This window comes from Nicotiana tomentosiformis, chromosome 2, assembly GCF_000390325.3.
Source record: "Nicotiana tomentosiformis chromosome 2, ASM39032v3, whole genome shotgun sequence".
In the NCBI taxonomy this organism is placed as follows: Eukaryota; Viridiplantae; Streptophyta; class Magnoliopsida; order Solanales; family Solanaceae; genus Nicotiana; species Nicotiana tomentosiformis.
Window position 1 is genome coordinate 152,198,713 of NC_090813.1, and position 22,226 is coordinate 152,220,938.

At 38.4% G+C, this 22,226-nt stretch overlaps 2 long non-coding RNA genes across 3 annotated transcripts; one reads left to right on the forward strand and one right to left on the reverse strand.

Annotated features, from left to right (window-relative positions):
- Positions 1 to 9,224: 9,224 nt before the first annotated feature.
- On the reverse strand, positions 9,225 to 21,452 carry LOC104093062 (uncharacterized). 2 transcript variants are annotated; one of them, XR_011414345.1, is made up of 2 exons: positions 20,777 to 21,452; positions 9,225 to 9,425 (listed from the first exon to the last, which is right to left on the reverse strand). It is a non-coding gene; the product is annotated as an uncharacterized lncRNA (long non-coding RNA). The 2 variants fall into 2 exon arrangements; XR_685558.4 differs by lacking the exon at positions 9,225 to 9,425 and adding an exon at positions 18,105 to 18,951.
- LOC138906737 (uncharacterized) lies at positions 16,556 to 17,860 on the forward strand. Its single transcript, XR_011414346.1, has 2 exons — positions 16,556 to 16,938; positions 17,609 to 17,860. It is a non-coding gene; the product is annotated as an uncharacterized lncRNA (long non-coding RNA).
- Positions 21,453 to 22,226: the final 774 nt, after the last annotated feature.

Here is a 22,226-nt window from a genome sequence, read left to right on the forward strand (position 1 = left end):
GCCAATTGTACAGTTGATACAAAATTTATAGAAAGTAAGTCTTATAATTTTCCTAGATCATAACTTTATAAATACATAGTTATTCAAACAAATAAGGATACTTTTTCTTCATTTCTTTCTCGGCCTCCCAAGTAGCCTCTTCAACCTGTTGGTTTCGCCACAACACTTTTACCGAGACAATTTCTTTATTTCTCAATTTTCGGACTTGCCGATCAATAATAGAAACTGGAATCTCTTCGTAAGTCAATTTTTCATTTACCTCAATAGTCTCAACCTAAACAATAAGTGTCGGATCTCCAACTACTTTCTTCAACATAGACACATGAAATACCGGGTGTACTAATGACATCTCAGGTGGTAGCTCAACCTTGTACGCCACCTCACCGATCCTATGAAAGATTTTGTACGGTCCGACATACTTCGGACTCAATTTCCCTTTCTTACCAAATCGCATTACCCCTTTCATGGGGGAAACGTTCAAGAATACCCAATCATCTTCTTTGAACTCCAAATCCCTACGACGAACAAACGAATAGGATTTCTGACGACTCTGAGCAGTCTTCAACCGCTCCTTAATGATTTTAACTTTTTCCATGGCCTGATGCACGAGGTCTGGCCCTATCAACTCTGCTTTCCCAATTTTGAACCACCCAATGGGAGATCTACAACTCCTACCATATAAATCCTTGAACGGTGCCATATGAATGCTAGCATGATAGCTATTGTTATATGCAAATTCTATGAGTGGTAAATGATCATCCCAGCTAACTTTGAAGTCTATAACACAAGCGCAACATATCCTCAAGCATTTGAATAGTCCGCTCTGCCTGCCCGTCAGTCTGCGGGTGAAAGGTTGTACTAAGATTCACCTGAGTACCCAAACCTTGCTGAAATTTCTTCCAAAAATTAGCAGTGAATTGTGCCCCCAATCAGAAAGGATGAAAACTGGGGTGCCATGCAACCTAACTATTTCTTTGATATACAGCTGAGCATACTGCTCTGCTGTGTTGGTAGACTTAACCGGCAAAAAGTGTGATGACTTCGTGAGTCGATCCACAATCACCCAAATTGAGTCAAACTTGCGCGAAGTGCTCGGTAATCCTACCACAAAGTCCAAATTAATCATTTCCCACTTCCACATTGGAATTTCTATGTTTTGTGCCAACCCACCAGGCCTTTGGTATTCGGCCTTCACTTGCTGACAATTCGGATATCTTGCTACAAAGTCCGCCACATTCCTCTTCATATCATTTCACCAATAGACTTCCTTAAGATCATGATACATTTTTGTAGAACCTGGGTTCACGGAATACCTAGAAGTGTGAGCTTTAGTCAAAATTCTTTCACGAAGACCATCCACATTTGGAACACATAGTTGCCCTTGGTACCTTAATGTACCATCATCCATGCCAAAAGAAAAGTCCATGGTCTTATGTTTATGAATCCCCTATTTCAATTTCGCCAACAATGGATCGTTGTATTGTTTCTCTTTGACTTCCACAACAAGCGATGATTCAGCCCTATTTTGCACAATTACCCCTCCTTCACTAGAGTCCGCAAAACGAACTCCCAAACTAGCTAATCGGTGAACTTCTTTGGCCAATGGCCTTTGATATGCCTCCGAGTGTGCTAATCTACCCATAGATTTTCGGCTAAGAGCATCCGCCACAACATTAGCCTTCCCCGGATGGTATAAAATATCAATGTCATAATCCTTGAGTAATTGAAGTCATCTTCTCTGCCTCAAATTCAATTCCTTCTGTTTGAAAATATATTGAAGGCTCTTATGGTCCGTGAATATATCCACATGGACCCCATATAAATAATGACGCCAAATTTTCAATGCAAATACCACCGCCGCAAGTTCTAAATCATGTGTTGGATAGTTCTTTTCATGATTCTTTAGTTGCCTAGAAACATAAGCTATCAACTTCTCATGTTGCATTAATACACATCCAAGCCCGATTCTTGAAGCATCACAGTATACCATAAATCCATATATACCCTCTGGTAGAGTCAACACCGGTGCCGTAGTCAATCTTGCTTTCAATTCTCGGAAACTCTTTTCACAGGCATCTGACCATTGGAACTTAATTGCCTTCTGTGTCAATTTAGTCAATGGAGAGGCAAGAGTAGAAAACCCCTCCACAAACTTTCTGTAATATCCAACTAGGCCTAAGAAACTGCGAATCTCTGTTAGAGTTGTAGGCCTCGGCCAATTCTTCACAACTGAAATTTTCTGAGGATCAACCTTAATTCCTTCACTAGAAACTACATGACCCAAGAATATGACTGATTCAAGCTAAAATTCACATTTGAAAACTTTGCATATAACTGGTGTTGATGTAGGGTTTGCAGAACTACCCAGAGATGATCGGCATAGTCTTCTCGACTTCGTGAATATACAAGAATATCGCCAATAAACACTATCACAAAAGAGTCGAGGAATGGCTTAAAAACTCGATTCATAAGATCCATGAAGGCTACTGGGGCATTTGTTAGCCCAAAAGACATCACCAAAAATTCAAAGTGCTCATATCGGGTTCTGAAAGCTATTTTCGGAATATCCCGCTCCATGATCTTCAATTGGTGATACTCGAATCGTAAATCAATTTTGGAGAAGTACCTGGCACCTTGCAATTGATCAAACAAGTCATCTATCCTTGGTAGTGGGTACTTATTCTTGATTGTGACCTTATTAAGCTGTCGATAGTCAATACACATTCTCATAGACCCATCTTTCTTTCTTACAAAAAGGACCGGCGCGCCCCAAGGCGACACACTTGGCCGGATAAAACCATTTTCTAACAAATCTCTCAATTGCTCCTTTAGCTCTTTCAATTCTGCCGGTGCCATTCTGTAGGGTAGAATAGATATAGGTCGTGTGTCTGGCATTACATCAATACCAAAATCAATCTCCCTGTCTGGTGGGATCCCAGGGAGTTCATCTGGAAAGACTCCCGGAAATTCATTCACAACAGGCACAAACTCAAGTGTAGGTGCCTCAGCATCGGTATCCGTAACCTAGACCAAATTGTAAATACATCCCTTATTGATCATTTTCGTGGCCTTAAGGTAAGAAATAAACCTACCCTTCAGCACTACATCATCACCCTTCCACTCAATAACTGGCTCATTTGGAAATTCGAACCTAACAGTTCTGGTTCGGCAATCAAGCTTGGCAAAACAAGAATAAAGCCAATCCATCCCCATTATCACATCAAAATTGACCATTCTTAATTCAATAAGATCGGCCACGGTGTCCCGACCACGCAACGTGACAACACAATCTCTATAAACTCGCGCCAAAATAGACTCACCAACCGGAGTAGATATAGAGAACGGCTGATAAAGTTGTTCTGGTTCTATCCCAAATTCCATAGCAATATAAGGTGTGACATATAAAAAAGTGGAACCGGGATTAATAAGAGCATATACATCATGAGATTGGACAGTCAATATACCTGTAACAACATCTGGAGAAGCCTCTGAATTCTGGCGACCCCTCATAGCATAGAAACGGTCGGATCCTCCCGAACTCTATGCTCCACCCCTAGCTGCACCATGCTCTGCTGGTGTTGGAGTGCCTCGAGCTGGAGAAGGTGTTGTGGATGTAGTAGCTGTAGAACTGGCTGGCTGTGCCGTGCCCCTGCCCGCACCCTGGCGGGATGAACGACAATCCCTCTGAATGTGACCCCTCAATCTGCATCCGTAGCATATGAGTAAGTCCATGTAGCATATTCCTAGGTGCATCTTTCCACACCTAGGGCATGGGGGCCTCCTCTGCTGCTGGAATCTACCACCATGATGACCCTGTTGATGTGAGCCCTTGTTGCCCTGACTGGGCCTGAAACGGCTCCACTGCTACTACTGACTGGGCCCTGATGGCAGTGCACTAGCCGAAGACTGAGCAAAGGACTGTGATGGCTCTGACGACCCTTCTTTGAAGGCTGACCTGTTACCACCAGAAGAACCACCAAAGTTGCCCGTAGACCGGGCCTTATTACTACCCTCTCGCTCCATTTTGTTCCTTAATTTGCGGGTCTCTGTGGCTTGAGCGAATGCCACCATCTTTCCATAGTTAATATAAGAATTCAAGGCAGCTGTAACAGCATCATTAATTACCAAGGGACTAAGGCCCTGTACAAATCGGCGCACTCTAGCCTCCATAGTAGGCATTATGTAAATAGCATACTTAGACAGGTACGCGAATCTCATATGGTAATCCCACACACTCAGGCTACCTTGCCTCAAGTTCTCAAACTCAGCAGCACGGGCTGCCTTAGTCTCAGCAGGCAAGAAATGATCAATGAAGGCATCAGCAAACTCACCCCACCTCGCCGGCGGGCTCCTTTCTTCACGGGACTCCTCCCATAGTTCAAACCAAGAATATGCCACCTCTTTCAGGCAGTAGGAGGCCAATTCAACTGCCTCTGTCTCAGTAGCACACATAACTCGAAGAGTCTTGTGCATCTCATCAATGAAGTCCTGGGGATCTTCCTCTGGGTTAGTACCTGTGAACACTGGAGGATCCAACTAGAGAAACTTGTTCACCCTGGAACTAGTAGAATCCGGGGATGTGAATTTCTTTTGAAAAATTTTATAGGGCCATACAATAATACTCCGAAATCTTAAGTGTATTCATAACGTAACTCGCTCTGGATCACTGATCGAATAATTCTTTTTGTTCCTTCTCCACTTTCTTTAAATGTAAGCAATTACTTTTCCTGGTCATTTTACCACTTGTTGCATGCATACTTAGCTTATCTTAGTTCCCACGCATGCCAAAATTTCCGTGCAACTCATATGATCTCGAATATTACTTTTGATTTTTCTTCCCGTTCCTTAGCCACGATAGGTGCCACTTTCTTATAGAGTGCATATAATGTTGTAGTGAGACTGCTATTACAAGACCATTTCTTCTTCAAGTTACTATGTTTAGGTTGAAGCCTTCTTCCTTATTTCCTCAGCTAGTCTTTTATTGTAGTACTTAGGGAGGACCCTCTAACTCTTGTAAAGCTGCGAGATTATTACATCGTATACTCGGCAGAATTTTTGATGTCCTTCCTCGCCTATAATTATCTGTAGTTACTTACCTCCACGCCCTTGTACTTGTAGGGTTGCTTCTGAGCTGATATTTTGATTGTCTTCCTAGTGGCACTCTCTTTTATCTCTGTAACACTCATACGGTACCTTTAACTACCCCAACTCCTATCTGAATATTTCTCAAGGTTACGATATCATATCTGCGAGACTGAATTCACTATATTGGGTTTTACTATGTTTATCTTACACGATCTGCTGATTCGTCTGTAATCACCTGTCTAGCCATAACTAGGCTCTTCCTGAGTCAACTACTAACTACTCTTTGGCCCATTCTCATATCAATATTTCGCGTAATCTATCTTCGGTTATTTCCTTTGTCTTAACTTACGTCTCGCACTGGCTCCTTATCTGTCAATAACACCTCGGGCAGGGACCCTTACTTCCTTTCCTTGACGTCATGTTTGCATAATGTTCTGGAATCGTAGCATATCTGTAGGCTTTGAATAAGTGCAATCTCATCCCTTTTTCATTTATATTTTTTCTTCGCATTCTTCCCTTACCATTCCATAATTACTAGAACCACTTAATTCTGATTTAATACCACATCACTCCATATTCCCCCCTTTAGGGGAGTACTAAGAGTTAGAGCTACGACGACCTACCTATAGATGTTTTACCTCTTCATCTTTGGCATCCTTTCACAACATCGATGACCCTTACTCGCCTTGCGGTTATCCTTTTGTACCAAGGATAACAAAATTCCTTACTCGTGATGGTGACACTTAGTGCCAACTGGCATATACAGTCCCTTAAGCTTAACTTTGCTCTCATTGCTTGCTTTAGGAAAGCGTCTTCCTAAATGACCTTTAAAGGGTATTCTTCTGTCGTCCATTCTATTATCGCCGGGACGCAATCTGTGAAATTCTCATGATGCCGCATATTACTCAGTCCCTAGTTCATGTTTAGTTTTTTCATCAGTCCATGCTGATTTCTTATTACTCTGGGTCTAACTTTTCCTTTTGGTAGTTGCGTTGGAGTCACGAACTTATTTCTCGAAATGAGGATATGACTTTATGGACTATACTCTTTTGTTGTCTCAAGGCCTGTCACCTCTCGTCTTTTCCTTCACTTGACTATAGACTGTGTAATACTGTCATTTTTTGATCTGCCGTTGTCATCCATGTATCACATCTTACTCATAATGCTTCATTAACTCTCTTCTTATTTCCCGCTAAAATTTATGTCTATCACTTTATTCTGAAAACTCAAACAAGACATTCTTTTGCTTTTATCTCCCATTGCTCCATCTACTGGCTCTTCGGGTTGCTTAACATTCTTTCTCTACTAGGGACGGGAGCCACACTACGATAATATTTATCCCTTCAAGACTTCCAGTGCCTATCTTTGTAGTACTCATATCTAGTTGTACTATTTTAGAGTGCATCATTTGGGTGTCTCGCAAGGAGATCTATTAGCACATTTACAATATCCTACGGAAATGTCAGCTAACGCTAACAATCCATCCACCATTTTGGGTTACCCTAACCCCAGCTAGATCATGATATCCTGGCTTTTCTTATGCTACTTCTGTTAGCTCCCATAGGGCATAATTGAGATAGGTGTGGCTAATTGTATATATCTCCGTTACTATTGAAAGTAACTCGGAATACTTATATTTCTCTACTTGAATTGTAAATACTGTTAATCTTTATTAACTGGGTACCTCGTACCCTTCTTCATCTTGCTTCTTTTACTTGCTGAACTTATGTCTACCTTCCGATTCTCTTATTCATTTTTACCATACGAGTGGATAGATATTCTTGCCTTAGGGATCCTTACCAAGAAGCTTACACGTCTTAGTACACACATGTTCTGTTGAAGACCTCACATTTACTCATCATAAGCATTATGCAAAATCGAGTTCCTCTAACTCAACTCTTTCACATCCACATGCAATCTTTTACCAACGGTCTTCCTGGATGTAGGTATCGTTGTATTATGAATAAGATAGAGATTAGGAAATTGAGTTCTTACAACAGAGCTCTATCACACGATCTAGAGTAAGAAGAAAGAGTGACTGTCCTAAATGCCCTGTAGCCTTTTTCTTATAAGTGTGATGCACAACACACCCATAAACAAGACTCTACTAGACACAGATTATAGACTCCCTATGACAGAACTGCTCTGATACCACTTTTGTCACGATCCAAACCGATGGGCCACGACAGGCACCCGGAACCTTACTCAACCGAGTACCAACATAATGTATATTTCGTATGACGACCCAACATGATATAAAGTTTTATGCACATGACATACGAGCCTATAATGCCGACATGATCATTTGTACATTCAAAATATAGGCTAACAAGGCCATACAATCTTTAATATACATGACATATATCTAGAAGCCTCTAAGAGTACATAAACGTCATAAGGCCGGGACAGGGCCCCGACATACCAATCAATACGTGTACAATGCATACTGACCAAATAGGCAACTCAGGACCAAATGGAGCGCACCAACATCTTCCACTGAGCTGATAGGCTACTTGGAGGACTCTCGACCTGTCTATCGGGACCTACGGGCATGAAACGCAGCGTCCCCAGGCAAAAGGGACATCAGTACAAATAATGTACTGAGTATGTAAGGAATGCAAATCAGTAAATAATAGACATGAGAAAGGAGTAAAAGACTCAACATGTAAGTTTGAATAGCCTTGTAAATCATTTCATATTTATAATGTCATGTATATGCGTATAAATATCATACCATGCATAGGTATATGCGTTCATAACATTATCAAGCCTATGAGGGCATCCCATCATATCAAAAATGCGGGATATAACATCTCATTTTCGAGCTTTTATCAATTTATTTATGGCGTACTTTCTCGTACGAAAATATGGGGTGTAACATAAATGGAGCACCCTTCTAAGTCAACTTAGTCAAGGAGCTGCTATAGATGAAAATCCCTCTACAAAGAGGCGATAGTTGCCAGCCAAACCTAGGAAACTCCGAATTTTTATAGCGGTAGAAGGTCAGGGCTAACTCTACACTGCCTCGATCTTCTTTGGATCCCCTTGATCACTAAACACCACGTGTCCAAAGAATTCCACTAAATCCAACCAAATCTCATACTTAGAGAACTTAGCATACTTCTTATACCTCGAAGTCTATAGCACAATCCTCAAATGTTGCCCGTGCTCCTCCATACTACGGGAATACACCAATGTATAATCAATTAACGTAATGATAAAAAGAATCCAAATAAGGCCGGAACACACTGTTCATCAAATGCATGAAGGCTACTAGGTCATTAGTCAAACCAAAAGACATCACCATAAGCTTCTAATCGGTGTAGATACAATGTCATGACCCAAATCGAAGGGCCGCGACGGGCACTCGGTGCCTTACTCAACCAAGTACCAACGTAATGTATCTTTTTTATTACACCATCATGGGTAAATTGGCCATAAGGGCCGTCATGAGATAACCAAAATAAAATATAAGGGAATACTAGACATAGGATAACCCAACATGATATAGAAACGTATACATGTGATCACTACTGGAAAATGAGCATATGGCAACAGCCGAAAAACCATTTCAACAGACAGGTAAACCATTGCCATAGAGTTATTGGAACGGTTTAGCGACCGTTACATCCGCTGGCATGCCAATAGATCTAGAGTAACGGTTCTTGCAACGGTTATCCAAACCGTTGCTAGAGGGCGATCTATCGCAACGATTTTCCCTCTGCCTGAAGCAACGAGTATTCTTTCCAGTCGCAACGGTTAAAAACCATTACCATAGAGTTTACAATGCCTGAAAATTGTTACCATATTATTTACTGCAACGGTTGGAAATTATTACCATATGATTTATTGCAACGGTTATGTAAGTTATTGCAACGTTTATTTACAGCTATTCTAACGGTTTCATTACGCTACTGTAGCGGTTTTATTTCATTTGCAACGGTTTTAAATACCTATTGCATCAGTTTGTCGCACGTTTTGGAACGATTTGCAAGACCTAATGGAACGGTTTGCAAGATTATTGTAACAGTTCTATTAGACTATTATGCCCCGGTTGTAAATGAATATTTACATATATAATAATTTGTAATAACCTAAAATTTATATAAATAAAAGGATAAAATACTTCATAATCTATATTGTCCAATAAGCTAATATATCCATAAAACCAAAATGTTTTAACCCAATCACATAAGTTTTACATTTCAACACTTCAAGAGTTAGAGTAAGTTTCAAATGTTGATAACAAAAGATTCCTAGAACATGGACAACAATTCAAAGTTCTTAAATAAGGTCTAGATCTTCACAATCTCCATCTTCCCCTTCTTCAATTGCTCCACCTACAAAAGAGGATAAATAAAGTCATTATCATTCAAGGGTTGGTGTATCATTATAAGAATGGATATGGTCCATAAACAATGCATAAAGCACAAAGTTTTCAAATGTATTATAGTCAGTTGCATGTAATAAATCCAACAGAGAGAAAGAAACAAGTTAAATACCAACTCAAAATTTTAGCTTTGCCAGATGGCAAAGTCTTGAATATGACATTTGAGAGCATGATAATTAGTCCATCAGTTATGTTCGGTTCTGTTCTGTAATATTCATTTTTCTCTTTCGAATTGAAAAATCGCTTTGTTACACCCCATGTTTTTGTACGTAAAAGTATGTCATAAGTAAATAGATAGAAGCTCGAAAATGAGATGGTACATCCCATATTTTCGTATGTTAAAATTTCGTTGTAAGCTAATCCACGTAAGTTCGAGAATGAGATTATTTTGAGATTATAAGCATTATGCTATTTCAAACAAGTGATGAGTAAATTTGTGAAGGTAAGAGGGTAAGAAAATCAAAGAAAATAAATTTTCGTCAAAGTTTAACATGTTGGGATAAAATAAGGCCTGAGCTAAAATACCCGATATTTATGGACTAGTGCCATACAAAGTACCACCTGACCATGTTAGTGAGGTGCATAAGGTATGTTAAAAGTGAGTAGTATTTTAAGTAATTTGAGATAATTCTTAATTATTGAATAATTGGATATTACCTAATTAATTAGGGAATTATGTGGATAATTGAGTATTAATAATTTTTAGTGGGAGATTAATTAAAATTTTTGGATAATCAAAGATTTTGGAGGACTTAACCCCCAAAAACGTGGCAACATGTGTAAAGCTTTCATCAAGCTTAAAGTGACTAAGGATGTTATGAGCTAGGTGGCATCTTGAAATGGACTCTTGGTTATAAGCCATAAAAGGCTCTCAAATCACAAATATATGGAATGGAACGTGAGTGCTTTAGCAAAAGCCATACAAGACTTCTCCAATTCATCAAAAGTCACCCAAGATTATGATCAAATTTCAACAAACATACGGATGAAGCATCAACAAAAGGCATCTCTACTTTAAGCATATATCAAATGCCAAAATATGCATCTTCAAGAATTCAACGTGAGATTTCATAGCATCTTCAATAGTTCAAAACGTTATATTTTGCAATTATAAGGGAGTACAGTGCAATCTTTCACAAGAATATCATACGAATATTTCCCTACTTCGATCTACCGTTAAGCGTTGTCGCAATCAACGGTGTTAAAGGGACATTCAAGAGAATCAGTTCAGGTATGTTAAGGCTATCCCTTCTTTCTTTTGGCATGGTCCAAATGATACAAATGAAACGAGCAAAATACACAACTTCCATAAATGACTTTATTCATAAAAATACTAGGAGTGTATTTTCTTGATTCCCCATGTGAATTATTATTATATCTTATGTTCATGGGTCTCAGAAAAATACGTATTTGATAAAGTTTATCCGACAGACATTATTTTTATGACATTCCGAGAAATCTTATTAACGTATTTCTTATGCATTTCATGCATTTATACATATATATTGACACATGACCAGATGGCGCTATATACGCTTATATTATATGTATATGGGATATGAGAAAAGGTTACGGCGTTATATACGCACCACCACCTGATCAGCTGGTATACGTTGATTTGCCCACAGTGGCTGAAATGATATGATGGGATGCCCTCAGAGGCTTGATGATGTTATGAACACATATACCTATGCATGGTATGACATTTATACGCATATTCATGACGTTAAAAAAATGAAATAATTCACAGAGCTATGCAGACGTACATGTCGAGTCTTTCACTCCATGTTTCTCTCGTGTCTATTATTTACTGATTTTCATTCCTTACATACTCTGTACATTATTTGTACTGACGTCCCTTTTGCCTGGGGACGCTGCGTTTCATGCCCGCAGGTCTCGATAGACTGGTCGAAAGTCCTCCAAGTAGGCGATCAACTCAGCGGAAGATATTGGTGCACTCCATTTGCTCCGGAGTTGCTTTTTTGGTCAGTATAATTTAGATGTGTATTGTTTGGTATGGCTGGGCTCTGTCCCGACCTTTATGACAATTACGTATTCTTAGAGGCTTGTAGACAGATGTCATGTACGTAAAAGATTGTATGGCCTTGTCGGCCTATGTTCAGTGTACGAGTGGTTATTTTGGTCTTAGAGGCCTATATGTCTTATATATAAGTTGGTATTACATGTTGTAGTCTACCTATCTCACGGCAGCATCTCCGGCTCAGTTATCTATGATAGTATGATACGACAAGATACGTTATGTTGGTACTCGGTTGAGTAAGGTACTGGGTGCCCGTCGCAGCCCAGTTATGTTGGTACTCGGTTGAGTAAGGCACCGGGTGCCCGTCGCGGCCCATCGGTTTGGGTCGTGACAAAAGTGGTATCAGAGCAGTTCTGTCCTAAGGAGTCTACAAGTCGTGTCTAGTAAAGTCTTGTTTATGAGTGTGTTGTGCACCACACTTATAAGCAGGAGGCTACAGGGTATTTAGGATTGTCACTCTTTCTTCTTACTCTAGATCGTGTGGTAGAGCTCAGTTATAAGAACTCAATTTCCTAAATTCTTTCTTATTCGTAATACAACTATACCTACATCCAAAAAGACGGTTGATAAGAGATATAGCTATGGAAGAGTTGAGTCAGAGGAACTCGATTTTGCATCATGCTTATGATGAGTAAATGTAAGGTCTTTAGTAGATCATGTGTATACTAAGACATGTTAGCCTTTTGATAAGGAGCCTTAAGGCAAGAATATCTATACATCCCTATGATAAAAGGCAATGAGAGATTCAGAAGATAAATACAAGTTTCAGCATGCAAAAAAAAGCAAGGTGAAGAAGGGTACGAGGTACCCAGTTAATGAAGGTTAACAGTATTTACAATTCAAGCAGAGAAATATAAGCATTCTGAGTTACTTTCAACATACGGAGATATATAGATCACACCCATTCCAGTTATGCCCTATGGGGGCTGACATATGTAGTATAAGAGAAGGCAGGATATCAGGATCTAGCTGGGGTTAGAGTAACCCAAAATGATGGATGGATTGTTTGCGTTAGTTGACATTTCCGAAGGATATTTCAAATGTGCTAATAGATATCCTTGTGAGACACCCAGATGGTGTACTCTAAAATAGTACAGCTAGATATGAGTACTATAAAGATAGGCACTGGAATCTTGGAAGGGATAAATATTACCTTAGTGTGACTCCCGTCCCTAGTAGAGAGATAATGTTGCGCAACCTTAAGAGCCAGTGGATGGAGCAAGGGGAGCTAAGAGTAAAAGAATATCTTGTTGAAGTTTTCAGAATAAAATGATAGACAGAAATGTTAGCGGGAAATAAGAAGAGAGTTAATGAAGTATTATGAGTAAGATGTGATACATGGATGACAACGGTAGATCAAAAAGATGACAATATTACAGAGTCTATAGTCAAGTGAGGGAATAGACGGGAGGTGACAGGCCTTAAGATAACAAAAGAGTATAGGCCATACAGTTATATCCTCATTTCAAGAAATAAGTTTGCAACTCTAACGCGATTACCAAAAGGAAAAGTTAGACCCCATAATAATAGAAATCAGTATGGGCTGGTGAACAAGATAAACTAAACATGAATTAGGAACTGAGTGATTTGATAATAGTCTGCATCATGAGAATTTCAGAGATTGCGTTCCGGCGATAATAGAATGGACGACAGAAGAATAATCTTTAAAGGTTATTCAGGAAGACGCTTCCCTAACGCAAGCAATGTGAGCAAAGTCAAGCTTAAGGGATTGTGTGTGCCAGTTACACTATGTGTCTCCCTCGTGAGTAAGGAATTTTGCTATCCTTGTACAGAAGGATTACCGCAAGGCGATTAACGGTCATCGATGATGTGAAAAGACGCCAAAGATGATGAGATAAAACATTTATAGGTAGCTCGTCGAAACACTAAATCTTAGTACTCCCCTAAAGGGGGGAATATGGAGTGATGCGGCATTAAGTCAGAATTAAATTATTCTAGTAACTATGGAATGGTAAAGAAGAATGCGAAAAAAAAAATGAGAAAGGGATGAGATCGCACTCATTCAAATCCTACAGATATGCTATGATTCCTGAAGATTATGCAAGCAAGACGTCAAGGAGAGGAAATAAGGGTTCCTGTCCGAGATGTTATTGATAGATAAGGAGCATGTGCGAGATGTAAGTTAAGATAAAGGAGATAACCCAAGAAGATTACACGGAATATTGATATGAGAATGGGCCAATGAGTAGTTAATAGTTGATCCAGGAAGAGCCTAGTTATGGTTAAACAAGGGGACACAGACAAATCAACAGATTGTGCAAGATGAACATAGTGAACCCCAACATGGGGAATTCAGTCTCGCAGATATGACATCGTGATCCTTGAGATATATTCATATAGGAGTTGGGGTAGTTAAAGGTAAATAAAAGAGAATGTCACTGGAAGACGGTCAAAATATTAGTTCAGAAGCAACCCTACAAGCACAAGGGCGTGGAAATAAGTAACTACGGATAATTATAGGCGGGGAAGAACATCAAAAATTCCGTCAAGTATACGATGTGATAAGCTAAGTATGCACGCAACAAGGGGCAGAAAAACCAGGAAAAGTAATTGCTTACGTTTAAAGAAAGCAGAGGTGGAACGAAAGGAATTATTCGATCAATGATCCAGAGTTAGTTACGTTATGAACGCACTTAAAATTTTGGAGTATTATCCATGCATCATATATATTGACATTCATACAGCCGTAGAAGACTCTAGTATAACTTAAAAGAAGGAATTGAGCCCAGGGCATAGACAAAGAATTGAATTATCAGAAGATTGTATCATGGATATTCCATAGCGCCCATGAAAGGCTAAAGTAATAACTAATATCATGAGCCGCAGATCGGAAGATAGCTTAAGCCTACATAAAGGCTGATCAGAAGAAAGAGGAAACTAAAGAGTTATATCAACGAAATAAATTAGGAGTCTGATTATTGGACCCAGAAAATTATAGACATCATGATTGAGAACAATGTAGAATCACTCTTAATATCAGAGGTACACGAGAGATAGTACAACAACCATTCTCTATAACGGCCCTACGAAAAAGCCAGTTAGAAGAGTACCAGCCTTAAAAGAAGTCAGTATGAAGCTTCCACTGGATCGTGTATGCACCAGAGTTGCAAGTATTATAATAGAGCTTCAAGTTGTGGATGTGAATTATACCTATGTGGAAGGAAGATCATAAAGGAGATAGAAGATGTGATGCGGGATTTTAAGGTAAGTAAGATAAAGGTGAACAACGTACGAGATACTCAAATGCAGAAGGTTGTGAACAATTCATACTTCGGATAAAAGGCTAGAAGCGCGGGGATTCAGTATCCAGGAATGATAGCGGCGTCGTCAGTGGCATATCTTCCAAACCTATAATTTCTAGGTACTGAGAGATCTAGTCAAGAGAGCAAAGAAGAGTTGGAGACGATATGATGTCTCGCTTGATGTCCCAGAATGACATAAGAAAATCTATGGTGCAAGCAAGTTGAAGAAAGGGCGCGAGTAGTATAAATGGATATGTGTAGGTCGCAAGCTAAAGTATGGTAAAGCGACAAGATTTTTGGAAGACATGAGTAAGGATGAGAAAAGGTGAGTGAGAATGTGACGAGAATGGATAAGTCATCGGGATTAAGCCCATGAAAACAAGAGAGCTAATGGTTCCTCTAAGTTATAGAGAGCTCAGTATAGTCTAAATGAATTCAAAGGAGTCTGAGACTAAGAGCATTTAGAAAAGATGGAATGTTACCCTGGTCGTAGAATGAGGGTGTAATTGTGATAGATAAAGGATGATGTTGGGCCTTCGATTGAGTAATGACTTAAAGAGGATTTCATGTATTATACAGGATTAAAATACCTATGTAAGGTGAGTCATCTTGGGATAAGCAACGAACGTAACGTGGAGTTTGGTAGCAGACTTCAGTAACGACAAATCGAGGTAAGAGTTATGGTATATTATGACCTACTTAGATGCAGTAAAGTCATGCGGATAGATAACCGGGCCTATGAAATAATATATGAAAATATTCATAAGTTCGACAAAGTACCGACCGAAGAACTTCAATACACCTATAAATGCCCAGGGGGACATCTTATCAAGTTCTGTATATGTTCCCAAAGTGAGGCCTAAAGATTGGCTAAAAGATGAAGGGAAGAGTCGCATAGGAGCACATGCAAGGAAAGAGTCCTACAGGCTGCACGGCAGAAGGTAGCAAGAGTTACGAGATTGGAAGAATTCTGACCACAGACCGTGGTGTGAGAAAGAAGCCTAAAAGAGGGAATGCCCTGGCCTTTGGATTTATTCAAAGAACAGTTGCCTAAATGGCAAGGAGAATATTAAAGTATTCGGAAGACATAAGTTATGAAAATGATAAGTGCATCAGTCAACATTCGAGGACGAATGTTCCAAAGGGGGGAATGATGTTATACCCCATGTTTTCGTACGTGAAAGTACGCCATAAGTAAATTGATAGAAGCTCGGAAATGAGATGGTACATCCTGCATTTTCGTATGTTAAAATTTTGTCGTAAGCTAGTCGACGTAAGTTCGAGAATGAGATTATTTTGAGATTATAAGCATTATGCTATTTCAAACAAGTGATCAGTAAATTCGTGAAGGTGAGAGGGTAAGCGAATCAAAGAAAATGAATTTTCGTCAAAGTTTAACATGTTGAGATAAAATATAGCCCGAGCTAAAATACCCGGTATTTATGGACTAGTGCCATACAAGGTACCACCTGACCATGTTAGTGAAGTGTATAAGATATGTTAAAAGTGAGTAGTATTTTAAGCAATATGAGATAATTCTTAGTTATTGGGTAATGAGATATTACCTAATTAATTAGGAAATTATGTGAATAATTGGATAATTAATAATTTTTAGTGGGAAATTAATTAAAAAAAATCTTTAGATAATTAAAGATTTTGGAGGACTTAATCCCCAAAACGTGGCAGCATGTGTAAAGCTTTCATCAAGCTTAAAGTGACTAAGGATGTTATGAGCTAGGTGGCATCTTGAAATGGACTCTTGGTTATAAGCCATAAAAGGCTCTCAAATCACAAATATATGGAATGGAACGTGAGTGCTTTAGCAAAAGCCATACAAGACTTCTCCAATTCATCAAAAGTCACAGAAGATTATGATCAAATTTCAACAAACATACGGATGAAGCATCAACAAAAAGGCATCTCTACTTTAAGCATATATCAAATGCCAAAATATGCATCTTCAAGAATTCAACGTGATATTTCATAGCATCTGATTTCATAGCATCTTCAACAGTTCAAAACGTTATATTTTGCAATTATAAGGAAGTACAGTGCAATCTTTCTCAAGAATATCATACGGATATTTCCCTACTTCGATCCGCCGTTACGCGTTGTCGCAATCAACAGTGTTAAAGGGATTGTCAAGAGAATCGGTTCAGGTATGTTAAGGCTATCCCTTCTTTCTTTTGGCATGGTCCAAATGATACAAATGAAACGAGAATAATACACAACTTCCATAAATGACTCTATTCATAGAAATACTAGGGGTGTCTATATTCTTGATTCCCCATGTGAATTATTATTATATCTGTTGTTCATGGATCTCAGAAAAATACGTATTTGATAAAGTTTGTCCGACAGGCATATTATTTTTATGACATTCCGAGAAATCTTATTTACGTATTTCTTATGCATTTCATGCATTTATTCATATATATTGACTCATGACCATATGGCGTTATATACACGTATATTATATGTATATGGGATATGGGAAAAGATTACGACGTTATATACGCACCACCACCTGATCAGCTGGTATACGTTGATGATTTGTCCACAATGGCCGAAATGATATGATGGGATGCCCTCAGAGGCTTGATGATGTTATGAACACATATACCTATGCATGATATGACATTTATACGCATATGCATGACGTGAAAAAAATGAAATGATTCACAGAGCTATGCAGACGTACATGTCGAGTCTTTTACTCCATGTTTCTCTCATGTCTATTATTTACTGATTTTCATTCCTTACATACTCGGTACATTATTTGTACTGACGTCCCTTTTGCCTGGGGACGCTGCGTTTCACGCCCGCAAGTCTCGATAGACAGGTCGAGAATCCTCCAAGTAGGCGATCAACTCAGCGAAAGATATTGGTGTACTCCATTTGCTCCGGAGGTACTTGTTTGGTCAGTATGATTTAGATGTGTATTGTTTGGTATGGCGGGGCTCTGTCCCTACCTTTATGACAATTATGTATTCTTAGAGGCTTGTAGACAGATGTCATATACGTAAAAGATTGTATGGCCTTGTCAGCCTATGTTCAGTGTACGAGTGGTTATTTTGGTCTTAGAGGCCTATATGTCTTATGTATAAGTTGGTATTACATGTTGTATTCTACCTATCTCATGGCAGCCTCTCCGGCTCAGTTATCTATGATAGTATGATACGAAAAGATACGTTATGTTGGTACTCGATTGAGTAAGGTACCGGGTGCCCGTCACAGCTCATCGGTTTGGGACGTGACAATGGGCTTGAAAAATAGCTTATATCTCTCCAATAATCAACAAAACACAAATCTTTATGGCTCAGGATTATACAAACTTGAGAAGATTAATGAACATTAGCAAAGCTAGAATTTTGAGTTTACTTCAGTTCAATTCCTCATGTGTTCGAATACCCAACTCAATGACATTAGCAAACATTTCTATACTGTTAAATTCTACTGTGCTTATGCACCAAACATTACAAAAGCTTGTGTAGTATTTTGCTTATACAGTGCACATGGGAGATATAACGGATACTGATTTGATAGGATCATGTTCTAGCTTTTGGATTCTGTTAAACTTGATTTACCGCCACCTCGGCCCCCCCACACAAAGAGGGTGGGGGTGGGGGTAGGGAAAAAAGAGCTACTTCCAAACTTAATTTTGAAGTTATTTCCTTGTGATCTTCTAAGGTGTTATCTCATGATAAATTCAGACAACCTTTATTTCTGTATGAATCACTGTCTTTGAAGTATCTTTGACAGGCTCTGTGCATGTGCTTCCCCCACCTTCCTATCTTGTTTTATAATTTTAAGCTTTGCTAACTCAGGAATACTTCTGCAATGTATCATGAAGTAATCCATCAATATCATCACGCATGTTAGAACCTTCATCATTATTGCTTTGATGAGGTTTAATTCTAGAGGAAAATCCTTCACCATGGAAAACCCATTCGGTGTAACCATCAACAAAGCCATTAACGACCAAGTGATCCTCCACCACATTTTTATAATGCCAATAGCGATTAATGCACTTTTGGCAAGGGCATAATATTTCATTTCCTTGGGAAGCTCATTCAAATGCCTTATCAAGGAAATCATTCACTCCATGTATATACTCATCCGCCCATCTTAGGAGATGCATCCAACTTTTATCTACATTATCCATGAAAATCCTATACGACAAAAGTAATCAACAAAATTAACTCAATAAACCAAGGTACATACTAATTTGACATTGACCAAAACTTAAAGGGGATGAAGTCTCAGAGTTACAAATAGTAAAGCAGTTTTTGCATTGAGAAAGAACTATAAAATCATTAGAGACGAGATTTGTAATCTAATAGTACCTTAAATATTGTACTAATCTTAAGTCTCAATCTGAGGCAGATTGAGGGAACAAGTTAAGACTGTTAGTTAGATAATTAGATTCTTTTTTTATGTTTGAAGTATCATGTAGATTCTCTTCTCTGAGTTTCAGTAATTTGGTTTGATGTAATATGTATAACCAAAAACCTTTATTATCTTACGATACTTGTTCACCTTGGGCATTGAAAATGAATCTGTGGAGAAATCATCACATTCGAGAAACAGAATTTTTCTCACCGTGAGTCATACATAATTACTCGTGATGGTTGCATCTTCACTGATTTTTCTCTTTACTTACTATGTTGAGTTGCTAAAATTCTAAGCTCTTAAAGACAATAGAAGCAACATACCAGTGTAAAGAAGATAAAAATGAAGCAGCTTGTACTAAGCATCTTCTATGCAAGCTCAAGCTTATTAAGATGGTGCAGGTGTATCATGTGAGAGTTTTAATATTGATGTGAATGCGAAGGATTTCGTCTTTGAACCCAGAGATAGCAGATAGATTAGTCTTTTGCTCTGTTTCAAATGTTTTCTGTTTCTATGTTCTTATGTTGCTCTATTAGTACTAAAATCCTTCAGTCCAGTGAGAGTTCAATAATATTTAGCATATTCTGATTTCATGATTTTATTGATCTTTTTCAAATATTGGAAATTTTGTGGTCCAAATATTTTCCTTTCATGCTTATAGGAATTAGCTGAACTACTAGAACTCACTGCTACCTTATTTCATTTGAGTACAGTGGAGTATTCCATCCAAATGGACAATTACTGAAAATATTTTGTGTATAGTAAATTATTTCATTTGGATTTATTCCCTGGTTGTATAGGCTAATATGTGGTGTTAATATGTGCAAGCACAAGATAAAGGTCCAAATATATTCAAACCACAGGACGTTGAACACAAAACACGAAAGTTTACCACCATAATGGAGACATGAAAAATACATACAGCAGTAATTTACTTCGACTAACAAAGTCCACATCAAGATGCTACACCAGCAAGAATTTTGAAATGTATTAGACAAACTTGTATAGTGAGGATATTTAGATGGTTGTAGTATGTTAAAAAAAAACTACTATACCCTTAAACATTAAGGGTGAAAACCAAAATCAGGAAATAATGAACCACATGATTTCACTTATTGCACATTTCAACAAACAGAAGAGAGACCTAACTTCCTCTTAATACCCAGAAGCTATTAGTTTTAAATAAGAACGGATATGAAAGGTTGTGACTACATTGAAGAAGCGTAACAACGTTCATTCAAAAGTGGAATAGCAAGACAACCTTTTATATTCAAGGTTTATAACGTACTGTCAATAATGTCCATTATCCTTTACGAAATTCACAGAATGAATGATTAAATTATCCAGTTTCAGTTTCTACATTCTCCCATTTCCAATAACATTACCTGGTACTAAATAAAAGCTACTTTCGGCTCCAATTACATATACATATAGAAAAGAAGACCAATGTAACAGAGAAAAGGAGCAAGAAATAAAATTCCATCTAACCAAACTAATCAAATATTAAGAAACAATATTGAAATCAAAAAGCACAAGAAATAAACCAATATTGAAAGCGTAATTCCAACAACACCTAAGTGAATAAAAGGAATGAGATTAACATACCTCTCAGATTAATCAGAAGACATGCAACAACAATCGCCCTTTTTAAAGAAGCTCTACAATCAAGAATCGCGCTTGTTTCACGAAAACCTAGCTTTGTTCTTCTCTGTTATCTTTGTATTTTCTTCTTCTTGATCTCTGGTTTATCAAATTGCTCTGTTTGTTGAGTTTGGTTTGGAGTGTGGTTTATCTGAAGATCTTACATATTCGTTTGGACTACTTCTCTGATTCGACCATAAAATTGATTTTGGAATTTGGGGATTTAGGGAAGGTTAGCAACTATCCTTGAGATAAATCTATAAGGAGATGAATCTATAGGGAAAGAGAGGATTTTGAGATGAATCTATTTCTGGATTTGGATTTTAGGAGTTAAAGAGAGGATTTTGAGGAATGAATTTTGAGAGGAAAAAAGGAGGAGATGGGTCGTTCTAATGAAAACCGGTGGGTGAGTTTGCTGGGAAAAGGGAAAAGATTATTTTAACTTTATATTATTAAAATTAATCAAAAATATAAAAAACAAATGGGGTTCATTCGGCGGGTTTACCAAATTTTGAGGGGGGGGGGGGGGGAATGAAGAGGGAATGAAAACCGTTTCCATAAAAATAAAAATTTCCAGAATCGTTCCCATAAATCGGTCTATTGGAACGGTGTACAGACCGTGGCGGAAAAATATTCTATGGCAATGGTTCCACTACAATTGGAAAGGTTGGATAGTAAAAGTGTGTTGATATCACCCAAATGCTATTGTAACGGTTGTAACCGATACTATATCTACTCTATGGCAACGTTTTCTGAACCGTTGCTAAAAAATTATTGTCATAGGCCCATTTTCTAGTAGTGGATATACGGGTCTATACGGACGACATGATCATTTCACACTCATAGCATAGGCCGACAAGGTCATACAAGTATTCATATACATGACATCCGTCTACAAGTCTTTAAGAGTACATAAACGTCATAAGGCAGGGACAGGGCCCCGAGATACCAATCAATACATGTCCAAAGCATACTGACCAAATAGGCAACGTCGGAGCAAGTGGAGTGCACCAACACCTTCCGCTGAGCTGATAGCCTACTAGGAGGACTGTCAACCTATCTATCAGAACCTACAGGCATAAAACGCAGCGTCCCCAGGCAAAAGGGACGTCAATACGATTAAAGTACCGAGTATGTAAGGCATGAAAAGTAGTATATAAAAATACATAAAAGAAACATGGAGTAAAGGACTCAACATGTAAGTTTGAATAGCTTTGTGAATCATGAAATATTTATAATGGCATGCATATGCATATAAATGTCATATCATGCATAGGCATATGCATACATAACATCATCAAGCCTCTAAGGGCATCCCATCATATCATCTCGGCCTCTATGGGCGAAATCATCAATGTATACCAACTGATCAGGTGGTGGTGCGTATGTCGTAACCTTTTCCCATACTCCATAT